The sequence below is a fragment of the Lycorma delicatula genome, chromosome 3 (genome assembly GCF_047948215.1).
Source record: "Lycorma delicatula isolate Av1 chromosome 3, ASM4794821v1, whole genome shotgun sequence".
In the NCBI taxonomy this organism is placed as follows: domain Eukaryota; kingdom Metazoa; phylum Arthropoda; class Insecta; order Hemiptera; family Fulgoridae; genus Lycorma; species Lycorma delicatula.
This window is the reverse complement of record NC_134457.1, coordinates 173,703,644-173,721,695: the sequence shown is the minus strand read 5'-3', so window position 1 is coordinate 173,721,695 and position 18,052 is coordinate 173,703,644. Positions and strand designations below refer to the sequence as shown.

General features: G+C 28.7%; 1 protein-coding gene across 8 annotated transcripts in view; it reads right to left on the bottom strand.

The window, feature by feature from the left end:
• The window catches only part of LOC142322226 (uncharacterized), a 282,710-nt gene that overhangs the window by 104,036 nt on the left and 160,622 nt on the right, over positions 1-18,052 (bottom strand). The window contains exon 1 of one of the 8 annotated variants that reach the window (XM_075361057.1): positions 5,500-5,626. The exons of 6 other annotated variants lie outside the window; for them this stretch is intronic. The gene's annotated coding sequence lies outside the window, so the exon portion shown is untranslated. Of the gene's footprint in view, positions 1-5,499; positions 5,627-18,052 lie in introns of those variants that run through there. One more of the 8 variants, XM_075361054.1, reaches the window with a different exon arrangement.

Here is an 18,052-nt window from a genome sequence, read left to right as displayed (position 1 = left end):
TTACTTTAAAATATCTTATGAAAACATATTTGGAAAAAATGTTATTACTTGTAATTTATAGTGTATATAATAGATAAGAAAACTAATGAAACATGATAACTGTATTAAAAATCAATAATTTTGAAACAGAAATGAAAAATAATTAATAATATCCATGATTAAATTAGAAACGTTTTTCACCTTCTATGAAAACTGTTTTTCATAGTATCCTTATTCTTTCTAAATCTTTAATTAGATAATTTTAATATTTGTTTTCCTTTATATCTTTATAATGAAAAATTTCTTCTAGTATCAATTTAACAAAATCGAAATGGATAATTCACCGACCTCAAAAATTGTTAAAAAAATTTGATGACATAACTGCTTTCACTTGATTAAAAATGATGTTACGAAGAAAAAAGCTGGCAACAAAGTTATCTTTTCCTGGCATGAGTTATTTATTCTTACACGAAAGTATAAACAAAAATCGAAATATTTTAACTTTGACGGGCTCCTTACCATCAGTATTGCCCCCAAAGTATTTTTTTTTTGCCACATGCACTACTACAATGTTTAGGAAGACAAAAAAAAGCGGTTAAAATGTGCAACAAATAAAAAGATAGAATGTTTTAATTTTTGAGGAAGAAGGAGAATTGGGGGCAAAATTTATTTTAAATGGTAAGATAACCATGTACGCATGTATTGACTTTAATACAAAGTGGGGTTACGTAAGCAAAATTTTGAAAAAATTTCCCCAAAGAAACTATTTACCCCATTTCTTGGAGATATTGACTCCAAACCTTTACCGACAAATTGTTCCATACACACGAGTCTCTGTGCCAATTTTCATCAAAATCGGTTTCTTGTGAAAAGTTAATTAACTTCAAACACGCCAATACGTACGAACATTAATCCCCCACGGTTTTTTTCGTTTTTTGGGGTCCTGGGTCATGAAACGTTGAGAAATGAAAAAAGAAAACCCGTACCTCATTTTTGAATGATTACCATACTTTCCTTCTTGAACCGTAGCTGTAAACCTATGATGGCAAGAAAGTAAAAATTTGATTTTAAATATTATAAAATTAAAATGAATTTTTCTTTTTACGTATACGCACGGTAAAAACCATGAATAACTGTAAAAAATTTAATAAATAATAAGCTACACAAGATAACAAACACAACTGAAGGCCTTAACAACATACTTTCAGTAAACAACGCGAAATCAGCACACCTGAGTGTTTACGTAATATTTCAAAAGTATGTGATACATAATATTTGAAATATTATGATGTCACATCGGTGTTTAAATAGCATTTCAAGTATTCTGTAAAACGTTTTTTCTTAATATCATTATTTAATTGTAGATTAAATAAGAAATTTAAAATTTTGACTAGTTAAAAAAAGCCTATTGTATTAACCAAGATTAATTATTTTAAGAATAATATAAATTTATTAGTTACAATTTAGCAAACCCATTCTGTCCATCGGTAATCATATTGTGGTGAATTATGTCTAATAAAATCCCTACACAGATGAAAAACACGAAACTGCCACTAGCATTCATATTTAATGTCGTATAACTGGACGTTTAACAAATTTTATATATTAAAAGCAGTTCTAAAAACTGAAAATTTTAAGCATTTTATTGTATTTATTAAAAAAGTGATTAATTATAAATAAAAGAACGGCTGGAATAAAGCAATTGGTTGCATTCATATATTCGCTTAGGTAAACTACTGAAATTTTTAAGTTTATAATGAAAGCGAATGAATTTTTAGTTTAACTGGAGACCCAAAAACTGAGATACGGATAAGACAAAACAGCTATGAGACTAATTGTCTCATCTTTTCGAAAAAAATTATTGAAGAAAATTCAAAGATTACTTTAAAAAGTTTTTTATTAAATTTGAAAAAAAAATATATATATACACTATTTAAATTTCGTTTACTTTAAATAAAGCTAACAAATTTAATATTTTGTGTATCCCAGGCACCACCAAAACTGAGATTTGAACGCGGAGTGAATAAAAATTTTATTATCCTAATGCAGACTGAAGAAGGTTCATATAAAACGCATAACTTTCTTTAATTATTACAGATTTTGTTATAAGGCATACTTTAATTACCAGTGACTACATCAGGAAGCTGAGTGGCGGGAAGGAAGCTGGAATGAAAGGATTCCCCACTAAAACGTGAGATCTTAAAGTAGCAAAATTTGTAAATTTTAATTTCTAACATACACACACACACATGCATATGTGTATCATAAAATTAAAATTGAAACGAATTTATAACGATGTTAAGATTTGCACATTGAAAGACAAAAGAATAAATAAAAATTAATAATAAATAAATGTAAAATTATTTTTTTACGAAAGAAATCGGGGAAAAATTGAATTTACCTGTACCGATCAGTTTGTCTCTAAAGGTAATATTTAAAAACCTATGTACACAAAAGCTTTTTGTAGGGCCAACATAGGTTGACTATACAGTAAGAAATACTGCTATGAGCCCTCTAAAATTTTTCTATACACTATTCCGATTCCTTTTTTATTGGATAATTTCTTACAGAAATAAATTTGATTTGTTTGTAATTCTCTATACTAACTCATGAATTGTTTTACTAGTAATAATTTTATAATTCCGAAATAAATCATAATAAAAGAATTTACACAATTTTTATAGTGTAGAATTTTTTTAAAATGAATATAATAATAAAAAAACTACAAGACTTTAACAATGGCTTGCATAAATTACCACATTCGTTTCTGCCTTTATAGATTATTACTAGATACATTTTCCGGATTTCAAGCTGTCGTAACAAAGAAAGTGAAAAATAGAAAATAATAATAATAAAAATATCATAATAAATATGATACAATCAACGTGCCCGTACACAAACGCACACACACATGCATTTATACTCGAATACAATGTACTTATGTACAATAATTATTCCTAATTACAAAAATTTTATTTACAAATTCTTTTGCTATTTCCTTTGTCATTAAATACATTATATCAGCGATCAGCGGTCTACTTCCTGTCTACAATTAACTGAATAACTGCAGCATAAACACTCGAAAGTGACCGGCTTTTTACAACGCTTTCCGTTTATGAATAGACATGACGATGAAATACATTTAAAGAAGGAAAAAACAATGTAATTTAGGAATTCATGTAGAATATTTCTTGTTTCTAAAGAATACAACAAAAAATTGTTACGCATATTTGAAAAAAAAACATGTAACAGAATATAGAAATTTGAAAGAAAAAACTACAGAAATTCTTGGATTAAAAGGATTACGACTCGTGTACAAAGCCAAACAAAATTTATAATTTATTTATTTATTTCAAATAACAGTTTATTTATTTTTATTATAAACATTAGTTTATTACAAAACCTCTTCTGGCCGCACGTGCGTGTGCGTCAAAACCTCTGACGTACCTGCAAACGAATAGACAGAGAAAAGACTATTTATATACCTAGCTTGTTAAAAATTGAGAAATATGTTTGGGGAAAGCAAAATAAGAATGTTATAGGAATTTATTATCTACTTATAACAAATATTGAATAATGAATTTTAAAAACCGATTGATGTAAACTTGAATTTAATTACAAAAAATGATGAAACTGATTTTAAATTAAAGAATGAAGATGTACTTGAATTGCGGGGGAAACAAAATAAAAATTAATAAAAGAAACTTTCATCCTTTCATCCAGAAGTTCCATGTTCGAATCCCGATTAGGCATGCCGTTATTCATGAGCTACAAAGTTCCCGCATTGAATTCTTACACACAAGATTTAGGCTTATTGGAGAATTAAGCATCAAAAATATACTATACAATATTGTTTTTAACTGATGGTAAAAAAGTAACATTTTATCGACGTCCTTTCAAAAGCTACTATTACGCCAATGTGCACAATATTAAAAACAAATATATACTCTCAGTAATAAAACACAATTCATTAAACCTACAGCAATAACAAAAACTTAATGCAAAGAAATGAATCTCCGAGCCGGTTTAGTGTTTCAACTTCCATCAGAAAGGTCTCCGGTTCAGGTATTAAACAAATTTTACCTTTTTCAAATGACACGATTTCTTTTGCATTTTTACACCATATTTCTCTATATATGAGTTTCAACCTAATCATCTTTTCTTTTTTTCCTGTTTAGCCTCCGGGAATCACCATCAGGTATTACTTCAGAGGATGAATAAGGATGATATGTATGAGTGTAAGTGAAGTGTAGTCTTGTACAGTCTCAGGTCGACAGTTTCTGAGATGTGTGGTTAATTGAAACCCAACCACCAAAGAACACCGGTATCCACGATCTAGTATTCAAATCCGTATACTAGAATTTAGCCTTTTCTAGAATTTGAATGTTGGAACTCTCGACCTATCATCTAAAAAATAAAAACTCAACAATAATTCAGTCGCTAAACAAAATTCCAAATATAATGGATAATAAAGATTCTCAAATGAAAAAATTACGAGAAAATAGTAGAAAGGAGAAAAACCATGATAGAAAGCAATGTAAAAACCTTCACTTCCGTTATAAGAACACATCCTTGTTTTTTTGTCTGTGTAGTTCAAATAATAAGTAAAACAGATAACAACTACATCAAACTAAAATAAAAATTATATTTGATAAATACATCAGTACTTCCGGACTATTTTAAATTATTTAAATCCTTATTTCAGTATTACAAATTGTTGCCATGTATTTATGCTACTATTCCCTCCAAAAAAAGTAATTAGAAAAAAATTAGTTAAAAAAAATAAAACTAATATAAATAAAATGTAGAAAAAAATGAAAAAGAATGCACAATTCTTGAATTTAAGCAATTTCCAGTTTTAGTGATAATTTATTGTAATAATTTATAGAGCATAAATTTATTATCAATGAACTCCGTTTGTTATCAGTAGCCTGTAGAAAATTGATTAATTTAAAAAATGACTAAATTTGAATTATAGTACGTTCTTGAAATTTGTTTTATATTATACCATTAAAAATATGTTAATGGCATTTAAAATTCATTAGACGACTTCCTCTTTTCTTCACGCGGACCACAAGTTGAAAATCAAATAACTATTAAAATTAAAATAAAAATTAGGCTCATTACCTAGATGTAACCGACCTCTGAAGAAACAAAGAAAAATGCAGAAATTGCTAACACGGATTATTTTAACGTACATAAATGCATAAAAATTATTTTAAATATAATAATACGTGTATATAACCTTATAATCAAAGATAAACTGTTTTCCTACAACATTCCCATACAAATTACTGAGAAAACTCATATAAGAAACAGAAATTATAATGCCTTATTTTATTACCTAATAACTTTCGCAAAATTAAAAACACTACAAACAATTTTTAATAATGTATAAAGAAATAATAAACTATTTGAGCGATAAACAACTACAAAATCTTATATTTAAAATTTATGCTATACTTTAAGTTAAAAAAAAACTTAGTAAAAGTAGTACTGTAATAAAATTAAAAAACTGACGACAATAAAACAACAATTAGCACTAAAATGAAAACTTCGATAAAAATTAATGCGATAAATCGATGAATGTTTTAAAAATTGGCGGTAAAATGACACTATCTATAACACTAACACAATAACATATGTATTGACCATACGACGGCCTGTGAGACACTGATGTTATAGTGTGCGGATATCGTACCACAGACTTTTCAGTCTATGCCACTTCACTGGAATCTGAATCCCCAAGGCTACCAACTGCATTCCACTTGAGAAACAGACATAGGCTAACTCTAGTTTATAATACGTTTTTTACTCACAGTTTATAAGTATTGTAACTTAACGTAAAACGATCAAGAGATATTTTATCTTAGGGAAATACAGTAAAAATTTCGTATATCGTACAAAGTTATTAAATGTAATTTATTTCTTGCAAACAAGAACAGCCTTTATGTAAAAGATAAAGAAATTATTTTACATTATACCGTGCAGATAACTTTGAAGGTAATGAACAAATAAAACACGCATTAGGTTATCATTTTTATCGAGTTATTTGCATAAGTATATAATTGCAATTAAAGTCGACGCCAAAATATATACAGCTTTTATTTTATTGTTTGTTTTATTTATATAAAATATTTTTTTTTTAATTTGCCTTGTTATCACAGCGTATTAGAAACAATATTTTGTTTTATATACTAAAATACAGAGCAGTTTTTAATTAATTAATAGCTTTAATTTAAAGAAAGAAATAAATAATAGCAATAATAAATAATTATTATTTTTAAAAACATGTAACCGACATCAAAATGCGCTGAAAAGTAAGAAATAATTTGGTCCAAAAACTTATTTAATATTTTAGACCCTTTTTTGAATCGGCCCTGCTTCTACAAAATTAATTTATAGATATAAATTTATTCTATAATATTGATCCCGTAGGGGAAGACGCACTCCACCTACCCCTCCGTTCACAGCCCTTATGGGCTTTACCGGAGGTCATCTTCGAAAACTCGGCTTTTGACGTTCCGGTCCGCCTAGGCCAGGATGCCACGAGTGACATTCCCATAATCGGTGTACTACTTAAAACATGAGGACATATCCCAGAATCTACCAGGCCGAATTTCTGCAGTCTGTCCCTAAAAGCACCGTGGCCGGAAAGAAATTGCGTCTCATATTTGTTAGAGTGCACTCAAGAGGCGTCAAGCAAATCAACAACATTTGGAGAGAGATCACGCTTATAACGCCCACCATCTGTCTCATTCCATCTGGCCGGCCACAAGGCATTGCCATGTTGTTAAATTTCTCGAACTTTATCCGAGAAATACTATTCATTCTATAATTCTACATAATACATAAAAATTCAGTGGAATTCTTTTTTATGTGCTTTGATTGCTTTTCTGTTTGCGATTATAACACATTTTTGTATACACAATCTATTGAAATACCACATAACTATAATCATGTACTTTTTCTACTACTAATTTTTCTATTTTCTTTTCTTTTATTACTTATTATTATTATCTTGGATATACTTTATTTATATCATCTATCATTTTATGAGATGGATGAAATGAATTAAACAAAAGATCAGCTGAATTAGAAGCTAACATGGTGGCCACTACCCCAAATGACCGTCTAGTAACAATCATTTTATCACTTCACAAAATATTATATATATATATATATATATATATATATATATATCACTTCAAATAAATATCAAGCCTTAAAGCAAAAAAAAAAAGATAAAATATGATTGTAGAGTATACGAAAAAAAATCCTGTATTAAGTTCAAGGAATGTAACAACGTATTATTTCGCAACAGAAATTGGTATTTTGTTTTATATTATCTGTCCTAATGTTTTATTGCAGCTCTGACGCACATAAAATCCCTAAAGTGCAAATGGACCATCTCAGAGTGCTTTTTCTGCGAGTAATGATATCTATCACACAGCCACTCCCTGCAGTGAACAGAGTGAAGGTTTTACTTGTAGAGATGTCATAGCGACTTACAAGCGTGGTAAGCTGATTCGTAATCGTATATTTCGCTCAATGAAGAAAGCAACAGGAAACCAATTCACTTTTTTCTTACACTATTAAGCTAGGAATGAAACTTGTTATTCTTGAAAACGGTTGTGTCATTTTTGGAAGTGACATGTGATTCATTTTAGTAGTCTACAATCATTAAGGTTTTAACACATAAGGAATGTATTACAAACAGTGGTTTGTTTTCATCTTTCATAATCATAAGAGCTGTCTTATTTTACACTTGTCATTTAGATTAATTTTATTTTATTGAATTTTAATATAAAAATCTGAGATAACGTTATGATTATTTTGGATATTTACTCGAATTTCTTGTTTTAATTAGATTAAAATTCAAAGTATTAAATATTTAAAATCGCCAAACAAATCAAATACGAAGGAATAAGGATTTTAGAATCCTTGATATCTTTTTTACATGTTAATCGCAAGAACCTTTTTTTTTGGATTATAAGTCGGTTATGATATCCGTTACTGAAGCAGTTGAAAGAAAGATAATCGGTAAAAAATCATTTAATCATATTATATTTACTATGACAGCATAATAGAATTTTAATTATCATTGATAAATTAGTTGTTTATCTAATAAAACAATCCAATACAGTTTTGTTTTTTTGAGATGAGGAATGATTTTTTAAGTTATCAAATATAATCAGCACGATTCAAATTCGGAAACTTGCGGATGAAAAGTGGAACTGACTAATTTCGTCACAGAATTCTTCCTAGAATTGAAAAAGAGTAAACTAACAGAAGAAAAGCTTACCAATAATGTAAATGTAAACAATGTAGATGTTATGCATTTTCAACATTAATACTAAAGTTACATATAATGCAAAGGGCAAATTTAGTTCAATGTTGGGTGGTATTACATCAACCAACGGCTATCACAGGTTAAATAAGAAAATGGGTAATTAAAAAAATTCCATTCTGGGTGATTCATAAAAGAATGATCACATACAGAGTGATTGATTTATTCAGGCGAAAATGGAAATAATTTGAGAACTGATTGTAGAGCCTGAAATAAGGGAAAAACGTTCATACAAACGCATATCCGAAAACGCTTTGTTATCTAGTTAAGACTAGCGAAAGATTTCACCCGAATTTCAGTTCCCCGGTGAAATAAAATCATAATGAAATTTTTAAGGCGTTATATGAGATAAACTTCATAGTTTCTTATGTATTTTAATCTGAAAAATCGAATAAAATAGGTTCCAAAACTGATTTTCCGTAGTTTTCATGATATACAACGTAAAAGAGAAAGATTTGGTGACGAAAAACACGTTTCTTTAAGGTTTCAAGAACAATAACTATTAAATGACTAATAAATGCGTAAATTTTATTATCAAAACTCGTAGAAAATTTAATTTTGAAAAAACTGTTGTAATAAGGTACATGAAAAATGAAAGGATCAACTTTTATTATTAAAAACAAAGCAGAATAAAACTTAACAGAAAACGTTATGAATTTGTAAAAATTAAAAACAATTATAATTAATAAACCTTATTATATTAGAACAACTGTCACGGAAAGAAATTATCTGAAACTTTTAAAGAATTATCTAGAACTTCGACTTGGATTGGACGAAGAGGACCGTTAAATTGGCCACCTGGGTCATCGGACCTTACTCCTTTAGATTACTGTTTATAGGGATGATGAAACGCAAAATATATAAGGAAAACTTACACACACGTGATGAACTGATCGCTCGCATTCTTAATGGTGCTACTGTCAACACGTGAAGATAATGTTAGGTTGACAACAGAAAATGAAAGGAAACGAATTGAAAACTGCATCGATGTCAGTGGTAGAATTTTTGAACATTTATTATACAAAATTTGTTATTTATAGCTGTTTTTAATATAATAAATTTAGACTTTTAAAACATAAAATACTTGGGAAAAAAAATAATCACCGTGGTTTAAACTAAATTAATTTACAATAAATGTTCGGAAATTCCAGTTTTGTTTTTAATAATAAAAACTGACTTTCTTGTTTTTGATAATAAAATCTTTTATTGATTTTATGTTTTTTATAATAAAATTTACGAATTTATTAGTCATTTAACAAAGTTATTAAACTTAGATCTAAAAAAACGTCTGTTTTTCGTCACCAAATTTTTCTTTTTTACGTTGGATATCATGAAAACTATGTAAGATATAGTTCTGGGATCTAATTTATTCGATTTTTCAGGTCAAAAGACATAAGAAACCATCAGGTTTACCTTTTATATAACGTCTTAAAATTTCAGTATGACCTAATTTCATCAGGGAAACAGAATACGGGCGAAAACGAACCGTAACTTGATAACAAAGCGTTTTCGGAAGTATGTTTGCATGAGCGTTTTTATTTCAAGCTCTAGAATCAGTTCCCAAATTATTTTATTTTCCTCCTGAATCAATCTGCATATATACTGTATTATTAATACGCATATTAATAAATTATTTTTAATTTATAATAATGAAGATTAAATTAAAAAAGAAAAAAATAAATTACGTATGAAATTATAGGTTACTATAATTTCATACGTTAAATACTACTAAAGCCTATCCTCTGTTTTATGTTTCCTCTTTGACCCCGTAAGAGGATTTCATCTCCTTCATCACCATCTTCGCTCGTTTTATTTCGGTATATAACTGACTTTTTCACGTGCCTCCACCACCGGAGACATGTTAAATATTTCTAACGACTGCTCCAAGTGAAAGATTGAATGAAACAAAATATTTTATTAAACCACCGTTACCAAGAAAAAAGCTTCAACTCTACTCAACCGTTAAACCAAAATAAAACAATGAGTTTTTCTATTTCATTGCCAGTACTGGTTACAAGTATAACTTAAGGTACGTTCACTTTTGAATCTACATAACATGTCTGTGTCGTTTCCGATTTGAAACGATGATAACGGGTCGATGTTACGAACCGTATCGTTTACTTTTATCACTAGGATTAAACGGATAGGAATGGATGTTGTGTATAGTCCCTGTGTCAATGACTTATGACAGGAATAACGTTTAGACTCAAGATCAGCGAGACCATACGTTTACGTAATACTCTCATATAAAACTCGAAATTTAATTTCAATAAGAAGTTATCAAACGGATTTAAATATATAAATATTATTCAGTAGCCACTCTATCAGTGGATTAAATACCAGTTACTGATAAGAATTACGCTTCTGATAAGATATAAATATTAAAATAATTTCTATCATTAATAGCTGACACACGGAAAGTTATTTTTATACTTTTTTAATAACACAATAATCTTAAAAAAAGAAACCTAATTCATTATAATAAATAGATAATTTCTTTAAAAGCTTCCTGCAAAGCTTTGATAAATAAACTGAGTGTAAAGATATCAAAACTTAGTTCGTAAGAGACAAATATCCTAATGCCAAATGTTTATTCTCATCCAGTTATACAAAGTTTAAATCGTAGAAGATTGTTACAAAATAGAACCGATCGGCCATCAACCAGATACACAACTAAATTACTTTCTACACCGCAGGAATACAGAAATGTGATTCAGAAAATTCGTTAACGAGATTTCCAGTCGATTTGTAAAGGGCTGTCTTAAATTTCATCAAGATATCTATTCAATAGAAGTTATTGCGCGGTAAATATCGAGATAAATATTTTTATTTAGAACTGTAACCGAATTGTAACTGTTTTTCAGAAGTGAAAAGTTCATAAGATCTAAATGTTTTAAATAATTTATGATTGGTATATAAAACAAATAATTAATAAGTTTTTAAATTAATAAAAATTATATTTGAAAAAAACAACCTCCAAACCCATGCTCAACAATTTCGAAAAAATGGGAAATAAACATTAAATACGTACTTAAATATTACTTCAGGTACTTACATGAAGTTGAGAAATTATAAAAAACAAAATACGGTACGAATACTCACCTGGAAAATAATAAAAATCAAAACATTACTACATTTTATTAATGAAAAGTTATTATAGTAATCTACAGATAATTTTTTTCAACTAGAATGCACATGCATACATACCAATACCCACGAACACTTATTTACATGCAGTTGATCACAGATTGGGGGAACTGGTGAAAAAGATTCTGTCGCCAGGGGGTCGAATCGTGGACACGTGCAGGGCCAGGAAGGAAGCCTCTTTGCTGAGGGCGTTCGGATCCAGCAGATGGTTGGATCAGGACGTTCTGATGACGAATTGAGGACCTTGAGGTTTGTGAGATGGGCGCGCGATTCAGGGGGGGCATGCGTGGCGTGCATACCCGGACCCATACTAAGTGACAGGGAAGGGAAGGGTAGCCCTCTTTGGGAGAGTCACCATGGCAACCGGGAGGGATGTCGAGATGTCGCAATGATCCAAGAGGAACCCCGGCGGTTACCGGTTGTTCAAAGTGGTTAAAAAACAAAGAAAAAAAGTTGATCGCAGATTAACCCACTAGGTTGGTCTACTGGTGAACGCGTCTTCCCAAATCAGCTGATTTGGAAGTCGAGAGTTCCAGCGTTCAAGTCCTAGTAAAGTCAGTTATTTTTACACGGATTTGAATACTAGATCGTGGTTACCGGTGTTCTTTGGTGGTTGGGTTTAAATTAATCACACATCTCAGGAATGGTCGAACTGACACTGTACAAGACTACTCTTCACTTACACTCATACATATCATCCTCATTCATCCTCTGAAGTATTATCTGAAAGGTAATTACCGGAGGCTAAACAGGAAAAGAAAAGAAAAGTCTTACCGGCGATATTTTCACTATGTTCACCACAGGAACTGCAAGTGTAATGACGATAGTTATTTTATGAAAAAAAATCTCTTGTGGAACTACTGTAGTCTAGGACTGATAGTTTAATGTAATCAGTTAATTTACTTTATTATTAAATATTATTAAAAAGTACAAATTCACTTTATCAGTTTTTAATTTTGAACTTCTGAAGATATTTCGGTCCTCAGACTATCGTCAGGAGATTAAAATATCATATAAAATAAAGTTATTTTAATCTCCTGACGATGGTCTAAGGACCGAAAGATTTTAAGAAGTTAAAAATTAAAAACTGGTAAGGTAAATTTGTACTTTTTAATAATATTTAATAATTTATTAATATATCAGCGTTAACCATGTTTGAGAAACTAATTTACTTTACTTGTAACATACAAAGCATTGACTAGGCTTGTTTAAACTCAATAGAAAAAATATATATTTATGCTTAATCGGAATGAGATCTCTTTATTTGTGCATGTAATATAATTACGATTATTTTTGTTTTAACTTAACCAGTGTCTCTAAAATTTTAGGTTAGATTTCGTTCGATGTAAAACTACTGTGAGAAATATGTCGGTCAAACTTATCTTACTATTAATAAATTGTAAGTATAAATAATAGTAATAAATAGTAAGTATTCTATTTGAAACATAGGTCATCGATCTTTTTATAACGTACAGATACAATCAGTGAATTTAAATGAAAATTATCAACTATTAAATTATTCTAAATAAATATATTTGAAAAATAAATATACGTTGTACAGAAACAAATTTTTTTGTTATACAAGTAAAAAAAAGTGTTATGAATACGAGATTTCTTGCCTCAGTTTCTTATCGCAAACAAGTTGCAACATTTGAGTTATAGGAATTGTATCACTATATGAAATATATTGTCACAAAAAAAAAATATTTACAACAAATAAAACAATTTAACTGGAATGAATAATGAAATGTAAATAATATATGAAAATACCCAATATTAAAATTAAAAAAAAAAAAAATTGTGATCCATGAAGGTCGACATCTAAAAATGGTTATTTTTAATTTATTCGTTTGATTTACCCTTAAAAAAATTTAGATTTTTTTTTTTAATTCTACGGGCGGTACACAGTTCAAGTCTACCATGATTGAATTTATACTGAACATAATAAGTAGCGTATGTTTTTTAAGTTAAACGTTAAAAAGATAACATCTTTTAAAAGCTGTGGCTTTATTAAATAGAGCAGAACTGGTAATTAAATAACTGAGTACTGGCGCCAAACTTTCGTATTTATAAATAAGTACTTTTACTGATGCAGTTTATTTTACAACGGTCAATTACTTTACATAATGTATATAAAATCGCTGTGTCTCCACAACTGCAACGTTGGTAACAGTGGAATAAACAGAATGACGTCAACAATATTTTTTCGCCCACAGGTAGACTCTGACGTCATTAATGGAAATAATAATAATAATCAACAAGAACGTGCAATTCCTATGATTTTAATGCATCAACGGAAGTTATGCTAATATTTATATATGAAATAAAAGATTATAAATAAAAGAAACGTGCGTTTATTTATTTTTTAAGATTTTATATTAATTTATATGTAGATATAAATTTAATATTATTTGCTATTGATAAAAATAACTGATTCTTCTTCTTAACTGACAGCTTCTATCATCTGACCTTTCATATCATAATTTAATTATTTTAAATATATTTTTAAACATCTGTTTTTTTTGAATAGTTATACTTTGCAAAATGTAAAATAAAAAATCTGATGTGTACACTACAAATATATTTAAATTAAAAAAAAAAGTTAAAAAAAGGAGATGAAGTTGAATTTGAACCAATGTGCCTTCCCCTTGTAAGATTCAAATATTTTACTAATTAAAATTTTAATTGGCTATAACTCTGTAACCAATGAAAATAAGTAAATACAACTTATGATGTATCATTGAAAAGATTTCATGAGGGCTTTTTACTGCAGTTAAGAAAAAGTCCAAAATCCAATTTTGTTTTTGAATTTTGGGCTTTTTTGAACACTTTTGGTCCATTCGATTGCAATCAAAAGAGAAGAGAAAATTTCAACATCCTACAGCCAATTGTTTTTGAGTTATGCGAGATACTTACCTACAGACGTCACGCCGAAACTAGTCAAAATGGTTCAGGGATGGTCAAAATGGATATTTCTGTTGAAATCCGAAAACCAAATTTTTCGCTATCACAATATTTCCTTTACTTTGTAGAAGGAAATAAAAGAAAAGAAACAGGTTTTACAAAATATAACTAGGTACTTTTCTAATTACTATTTATTACTTAACTAGAAGAAAGGTTTTACATTTATCTATGATAAACTTTTGGTGTTCTTCGGAGAAGATTTAAAAAAATAAGTTGATTCCAATGAGTGAGGTATTTATCAGGAGCATGTATTTAATGCAAAACTATAACCAAAACGGTTTTGTTTTATTTTTATCATTGAACTATATTTAAAATGTTCCAAATAAATGTTGAAGAAAACTACCGAAATTATTTTAGAATATTTGTATGAGTCCATTGTGCATATTTTATTTTAAACTATTTTCATCTATTTTAAAAAAATTATTTTAACCAACACAAAAGTAGAAAGCTCATGTCTTCTTCCATTAAAACTAAATATATATATTTTAACGTAAAAGTACACCATTAGCCACTAAAAAATTGAAGTTGACCAACAAGTAAGTGTGCTTCAAAATTGTTTTTGTTAACAGAAAAATTAGGGAGAGAAAAATACATTTTTATCAATTTTTTCCCCTTTTTGAAACACTCATGTAAATTCTATGCCGATTTTAGAAAACCACAAAACATTTTCAACACAAAAATATCTAAAGTTTTAAGAAACACCAGATATAGAAATACGTATCAGATTATTATAATGTAAATAACATCATTAGATTAATTTACAAAAAAAGGAGAAGGAAGTCTTTCATTTACGATTTTTAAAAGCAATGTCATCTTGTCAATCACTCCTAAATTGTGTCGTAAATTGTAAACTGAATTCCACTATCAATAATGACAAGCAACATAAAATTTAGGAATATTCAAACTTAAAATGGAATTATAATAATTTTATCAAACATGCTCCTTTGGTAAGATTATATAATTATTAATTAAAAAACTCACCAACAATTATTTTTTATATACGTTCAAGCGCTTTCAGAAAAAAAATCCATCATCAGGAACTTAAAAAATGTATGTTATATCTTAATAAAACCAAAACTTAGTTGCCATATAATTTGTTTATGTAACGTAGTATAGCAGATGTTTAAAATTATGTCACTTAACGTCCTATCATTATAAATGCTTCCATCGTTATAGATAACGATGGAGCCATTTATAATGATAGGACATTAAGTCGACACAATTTTAAACACCTGTTACACTATATTACGTTACCTAAAAAAATTTTACATGACAATGTATTTTTAGTTTTATTAAGATTATAACATTTTTTAAGTTCCTGATGATGGAATTTTATTTTGAAAGCGCTTTTCCATGTAAAAGAATTGTTGGTAAGTGGGTTTTTTAATTATTAATTATAAAATGGAATTAATTATCTTTACATGGAATTGAGCCTTTCTTTTTCCTGTTTAGCCTCCGGGAATTACCGTTCAGGTATTACTTCAGAGGATGAATGAGGAAGATATGTATGAGTGTAAATGAAGTGTAGTCTTGTACAGTCTCAGTTAGACCATTCCTGAGATGAGAGGTTAATTGAAACCTAACCATCAAATAACACCGGTATCCACGATCTAGTATTCAAATCCGTATAAAAGTAACTGCCTTTACTAGGACTTGAACGCTGGAACTCTCGACTTCCAAATCAGCTGATTTCGGAAGACGCGTTCACCACTATACCAACTGGTGAGTTAGATGGAATTGAACTTGGATCAACCTACTGTATCTTTATATCATACAAAACGTTTTTGTCAGATTATTAAAAAGTTGATTTTATCAAAATTTATATTTGTATATAATATGTATAATCTTTTACGTATATACGTACAATATAAGTTGATATTATTTACCAAAACCCGCCGGGTTAGTCTAGTGGTTAAACTCGTAATCACAAAATCAGCTGATTTTCTAAGTTGAGAGTTCTAAGGTTCAAGTCCTTCTAAAGGCAATTGCTTTTATGTAGATCTGATTGCTAGACTATTAATAATACCGATGTTCTTTTGTAATTGGATTTCAATTAATCACACGTCTCAAGAGTGGTCAACCTGAGTCTTTTCCAGACAACATTGTACACTTACAATGCACTACATTTGCAGCTACGTCAGGCCTGGCAAGCCGGTAGCAGTAATTGCATTTGCCTATACACACCCAGACCCGGCAGTATCAGGAAAATTGGTTGGAGAAATATACTCGTATATATTATTACCAAAAAATTAACAAGTGGAAATATCACACCGTATTTATGAACGAATGCCCGCTTCGTTGTACGCAACTTTAAACAGTTGTTTAATTTGGAAAGTAGGTAGTATACGTTTTTTAATTAAAATTTAAAAAACACATCTATTATCAAAATAATAAAAATCTAAGTTAAAATTACAATTATTTTATTATTATTAATTACATATTTTTCCGATAATTTCTTAACACATAATTTTAAAATATTAAGTAGTTCATTAAAATAATCTAATTACTATTTAGTTAAATAAAAGACCTCCTATTAAGTTTTTTCCAAATCTATTATAAAAGTAAGAGAATAAAACTTTCTGTAAATGATTGAAACAAAGGCTTATAAAGAGTAAAAAAAAGTCCTTGAATATTATTTAAACACTTAGGTATGTGGTATACCAAAAGAAAAAAATTGCGGTAATGAAGGTAGTATGAAAAAATCTTCCACATGGAATTTTATCTCAAATAAACTAATAATAATATCTTGTTGAATGAATCACTAATTTGATTTACTGTGATTATAAAATTCATTTTGAAAATTATACGTTTAAACAAAATAACAATTACATAATATGAGAATTTTAGTTGGTAAACTATAATTATTTACAAACAAAGGTGTCTTCACCGATAATTTAATGCACATTTTTCAGCAAAAAATAACTTATATTGAAGGTTATTTAAAATTAAAGATAATTATATTATACGTATATTAAATTACGTTATAGTATTTACATCCCTTACGTATAATTAATCACTATAAGACCTACATATTAAATACATAATACTGTATTGCAGGTATGTGCTTAATATTAGTTCACCTAGATACTAGTTAGCGGGAAAAATGAAATACAGGAATCCTATATTACAAGAAAGGTAAGCTGTTTATCTATTGATCTAAAATTTTATATTAATTTTACTGTATTACATTTAATAAAAAGTAAATAAGAGGTGGAAACAACTTGTGGATCGCACAACGTATAATCTACTGTTAAATCGACAATCCCCACGGAACTGAAATGTCCCGTAATTTTTTGGTAATCAATACTTGTAAAATATTTAAAAAACTAACTGTTTAACAATATTACCATAGAATTATTTTTAAGTTCGAGCCCCTATAATTGGAATTTTAAACACCATTTTTATTCTGGGTTTGATAAATCTAATCAAGAATGACCAAACAGATTTGAATACTAGATCGTGGATACCGGTGTTCTTTGGTGGTTGGGTTTCAATTAACCACACATCTCAGGAATGGTTGAACTGAGACTGTACAAGACTACATTTTATTTACACTCATACATATCATCCTCATTCATCCTCTGAAGTATTACCTGAAAGGTAATTACCGGA